This window comes from Lycorma delicatula, chromosome 3 (genome assembly GCF_047948215.1).
Source record: "Lycorma delicatula isolate Av1 chromosome 3, ASM4794821v1, whole genome shotgun sequence".
Lineage (NCBI taxonomy): Eukaryota > Metazoa > Arthropoda > Insecta > Hemiptera > Fulgoridae > Lycorma > Lycorma delicatula.
Genome location: NC_134457.1, coordinates 10,628,169 through 10,634,168, shown reverse-complemented (window position 1 = coordinate 10,634,168; position 6,000 = coordinate 10,628,169).

The window sequence follows — 6,000 nt, the reverse complement described above, 5'->3', positions numbered from 1 at the left end:
ATCGGCATTTCTTGAAATCTTTACGTTTTAGGTTACAACTGAACTAGTTGGAACCTTTTTTTTTCTTTTTTCCTCTAGAAACCCCTGGACTGGATCTGCAGTCTAGCATGACTCACTCCAGGGGCGTGTCCTTGTGACTCTAACGGGTCTCCCCACAAGCTGGCAGTAGGTCCAGCATGGCAGCTCGGCCTGCCGGTTATGGATTTTCTTATTTTAATTTGCCTGCCTCTAACATCAGAGGCGGGAGTAACAGGGCCCGGCTATGCCGTTCCCGGAACCCCTCCCCATCCTCCGGGACGGTCTTTTCTGCAATTTTTTTTTTGATCCGGGAGGTTGGGAGTCCCCGGATTTCCTCACTGCCGCCCATCCGTGCACGTACGGACAAACGGCAACTGAGCAGGGGGCTGTCCTTCCCCCAACGTCTTCAGTCTGCTCCGCATTCTCTGTAATCCTTTTCCTTCCTCTTTAGGAGAAGCTGCAATCAGCTTCTCCATGTTTAGCCATCACATTAAACCCTTCAACATGTACGGGACAGCGGTTTCAGGTTTTACCCATTCGAGATTACAGTTCTGTTTAACTTTGCTCAATCCCACCGAGGACATTCAAAGAAGATATCGTAGGGAGGTAACCTGCAGCCTGCAATATATGCAATTCTGAAACGTTCTTCTACCAAACCGTTAGAGATAATTCAGCAAAATTCGCAGTGACCGGAGAGGAACTGTGTGACATGATATCCGACCTCTCCATATTCCTTTCCAGCTAGGGCTCCAACCTGGGTATGAGACTGCACATCCAGGCGCCATTCTTCGCCGTGTCCCATGCCTTCTGTCATTATTGAGATAATACTGCCGTCGCATCTTCTTTGGTAATTCCCTGATATTGCCTTTTTCTCTGAGACGCACCAAGGGGACCTCAGCGTGTAACCTCCCCCCCCCGCAATCACAGACACCGTTCTGTATGCACATGAACGGTGTCTGTGATTACAGATTTTTAGCGCGGCTCTTCGCTGTATCGATATCAAACATCTGACGGGTTTCTTTCTGTCCGCAAACCACGCCGGTATCGCATAAAATAACACGACGTTGCTGCAGACAACAAGCCTTAGCAACACCTAAAGTTAGAATCTAAAACGTAAAAGACCAAAAATAAAAATTATGTATGTACACATTTGTTGCTTTTGGTATGTTGTACATTGCTTTTGGCCTTACATCTCAGGATTGACAGAATGAAAAATCTATACAAATCGATCGTATTATGTTTTTTCCAAAATTTGTTAAGCGGTGGGGGTATAGTAAAACTGCCAATTAAATTTTCTTCAGATGCATTTTCGAGAAACCTTTATTAATATACCAAATATATACCAAAACTTAATGAACCGGGTATATTTAAGTCAAATATTACAAAAGAATAATGACTGGGAAACAGAAACCGAAGAGAAAGATAACTTTAAATTATTAAGGAGAGGCTATAATCTAATGAAACAAAAAGCATTCGCCTATTTCTTCATTTTAAGTACACCTTAGGGTATGCCTCCTCGTCATCTCTCGTTACCATTTTAATTAATTATATATCCAGACTAATCTAGGCCGTAACGTATCCAGATTGGATAAGCAATTCACGAAGGAACACAGCTATCTAGAGAAACTGATTAAACGAAGTCTCACCGGATATACTGGTTAAACTTAAAATATTTTTAGTTAATAATTATAAAAATTCTCATAATAAATACTTAACGGAGATTTTAAATTTTAAATTATTGACTAATTATACTTTATGTGCTAATTTTTCCTTCTTCATTTAAAAATTTAATTAAATACAGTTATTTACTTAAAGATTTTATTGTAACATTTTCATTCTGTGTAGTAGTACTATCAATTTTAAATTAATGCAGCCCAGTACTCAGCAGGATATGTAATAAAAGTGAAACACTGGATTCAACATTACAACAAATCGCTTTGTCAAACAGATCACATCCACCGTAAGACTGCATCGTCAGCATGTATCTAGCGATGTAACCATTATCTGTTACATGATCACGTTGTCAGAGAACCAATAAGATGTAAGCCTGATTTTCTTCGATCTAATCCACCGTATAAAGCACGCAGTTCTTAGGATCATGTCTACCAATAAATTCTCGCGCTTGTAGGGGAATCGAATATAAAAAATAGTAAAAATCAATCAAGAAATATCTGCAATACAATACAACGAATGTAAATATTATCAATGAATTTAATTAAGACTGATGTTAAATTAGATGAAATATTAATTTACTGATATTTTTATACAGCTAATTTGCAGCTGGGCCTTTTTATATGTACTTCTAAGGTCACCAGTACATAAGTTTCCTCCTAAAATATTTTAGATAATTATTAAAGTAAGCAGGCATCACCTCCTTAACCTATAAAGGTGTGTGTATGTGTGTGTGCACGTTTAATATATATGTAGAGAAAAAAAGGGAGCGTAAGTTTAGCTTTTTCTTAATACTTCGGTAAATTTTGCATTATAGGTTAAAATTTGTTAAATTAAATTAATTTGTTTTACTTAATCATCAATTATCCCCAATCATATTTCAAATGACGACTACAAGTACATAGGAAACTTTTTTATTTTCATAAACTTCTCATACCGATTCTTTTAACACTAAATGTAATCTTATTCAAATTATTCCTGAAATTAAATATTTTTAATTTTCATCTGATCCCACGGCATATTATTTTAAAGAAAATTAATAAAACAAACTACATTAATAATGAATCATTGTGATTGAAAAAGTTTAATTATAAGAGATTGCCTACTTTTAACGTGTCCAAAAATAATATATTTGTAAAACATATATGAATTCGTAGTCAAAATTAGTAAATCGAGGAGTCAAGACTAATGAAAATTCAAGTGATTATACTTCGATGGCAAATGACAACCGACGGTTTAACACAACTAAAAACTAATTATCTTCCAGTGGATTTAAATCAAATCAAAATTATCAGTCGATTGAAATTCGACATCTAAACTGCTAGTCAATTTAAGATCACTTACTAAAATACTTCCCAAGCAAAGCAATCTATCAATTTTATTACTAGAGATTAATTTTAGAACACAATTCATGAAATGTTACAAATTTTTTTAAAACTCTTTATTTCTTTAATTTTCTACACCCTGTTTATTTATCAATTAATTAATATTATTTCTTATTATTTTTCATTATTTATTAATTCACTTATTTTATTTTCTCGGTTATACCTCTATTCCTGCTACAATTTGGCTAACATTTTAAGTAACAGGGTTTTTGGAAATGTAGACGTTTCAAGAAATATTTATTTATCATATAGCACTAAAATACAACACCAATTACAAAAATTTAAGTCAAAATTATAAACAAAGATTTTTTTTTTTTGTCTTCAGTCATTTGATTGGTTTGATGCAGCTCTCCAAGATTCCCTGTCTAGTGCTAGTCGTTTCATTTCAGTATCCCTCTACATCCTACATCCCTAATAATTTGTTTAACATATTCCAAACGTGGCCTGCCTACACAATTTTTCCTTTCTACCTGTCCTTCCAATATTAAAGCGACTATTCCAGAATGCCTTAGTATGTGGCCTATAAGTCTGTCACTTCTTTTAACTACATTTTTCCAAATGCTTCTATCTTAATCAGTTTGTCGCAAAAACTCTTCATTTGTCAGTTTATTTACCCGTCTGATTTTTAACATTCTCCTATAGCACCGCATTTCAAAAGCTTCTAATCTTTTCTTCTCAGATACTCCGATCGTCCAAGTTTCACTTCCATATAAAGCGACACTCCAAACATACACTTTCAAAAATCTTTTCCTGACATTTAAATTAATTTTTGATGTAAACAAATTATATTTCTTACTGAAGGCTCGTTTAGTTTGTGCTATTCGGCATTTTATATCGCTCCTGCTTCGTCCATCTTTAGTAATACTACTTCCCAAATAACAAAATTCTTCTACCTCCATAATCTTTTCTCCTCCTATTTTCACATTCAGTGGTCCATCTTTGTTATTTCTACTACATTTCAAAGATCACAAAGATTTAACAAATTAATATATGCTATCAATTCTGGAGTTGCCATCAGGAAATCTTCAGGATTCCCTTCATAAGCTGTCCTAGGGCAAATTTCTGTAATGTGTCTGACAGTTTGATTTTTACCACACTCACAAAGGGGCGTCGGGGTCTTACCCCATTTATACAGGAAATAAACGCACCTACCATGTCGAGTCCGTATTCTGTTTAGCGTTGACCATGTCTTACGTGGCAAGTCAAGAAACGTTATTCACCGTCGTTGAAAATGAGTTGCGAAATTTCCAAAAGATTACATACTTGCACACACACACACGATTGTTAGGAAGTATTCTGTACAATATCTCCCGATTGGCTCAACAACATTAGGTTTTTGGGATAAAAGGTTAGGTTAAATGGCTGGTCTCAGATCTGAATCGTGAGATTGGAGATAATGATAATGAGGGTTAAGAGCAACCGGTACCCTGCATCTCGGTAATGTTATTCTTTCTAACTTTTTTGACTCATTATCTCAGGACATAATAAGAATTCAACCGGGAAATTCTGTACAGTTTTTTCGAGGTCTTTCTTTTAGCTACTGAGTTTTTTTCATATTTTTACTACAAATCTTTTTTCATTAACAATTGTTATTCAATTTTCCTATTTTTGAAGCTGATTTTTTTGCACAAAAAGTTATGTATGTTACAAAATATAGATCATTACTTCTTAAAAAAGACTCAGTATCTCTCTCTTACATGCAAAAACACTCTGCAAAAATTGAATTTTCCTTCTTTAAACGTTTCATGAGATAACTGGTCTTGCAATTTTCGGAAACGATTAAAAATATCACTTACTGCAAGTCAACGCATCCCAACACTATATTCTGGATTTTCTAGGTCTTTTTCCTCAACCTCCTTATATTTTGGCTGAGTACTTTTTCTGTTTTTCTTAGTTTTATATAAATAAACTAGTTTTACTCTCTATCAGCGCTTTATTCGATGATAGATCATTGATTTTAACGCAAAGAGCATGTTTTCACCTGGTTCCATTCCAGACTTTTGAATAACTTAACATGCCCTGCAATCCCAACATTGTATGTTAAGACAGTATCATAAGCACAACAATGTAAAGCTTTCAACCCAACAAACACACGTTTTAGTTCTTTGGATCATAAAAAGATTGTTATGAGATTCATTGGGGTTCTGCGTGAGACCGTGTCATCATTTTTTTTAGCAGAATATCAGTAAGACTTTGAACAAATTGGTTTTATTATTGTGATTATCGGTTTAGGTACAGGTGATTTATCTGACTATTATTTTTTATTCATTTTAGCTAGGTTATATTTACACCACGTAGGAACAACCTTTTTTTTATTTTTCATGTTTAGCGTCCGGAAATTACCGTTTAGGTATTATTTCAGAGGATGAATGAGGATGGTATGTATGAGTCTAAAGGAAGTGTAGTCTTGTACAATCTCAGTTGACCACTTCTGAGATGAGTGGTTAATTGAAACCCAACCACCAAAGAACACCGGTATCCACGATCTAGTATTCAAGTCCGTGTAAAAAAAGCTGACTTTACTAGGACTTGAACGCTGGAACTCTCGATTTCCAAATCAGTTGATTTGGGATGACGCGTTCACCACTAGACCAACCCGGTGGATACGTAAATACAACCCAGCTGGTGTAAACCGTTCACATGAGTTTTGAGCTTTGTCCATATGAGTGGTTTTTAACTGTCGAGATATTATGATCATAAATAGCCTATATTGCACGCTCCATGGCTTCTATACTATGTATATTAGTCTTTTAGCAACACAATAGTAGTCCTGAATTTCATTGATAAGTTTGTCAGTTTTCCGATCCTGAAACGTTTTTACCATCTTCTAAAATAACATTCTTCAAGTCTCCGCGGAGTTTTCCCAATCGTGAGCCCATCCGCTTCTGAATATGACCAAAATTTAACCAAAATTCACAAAATTTTC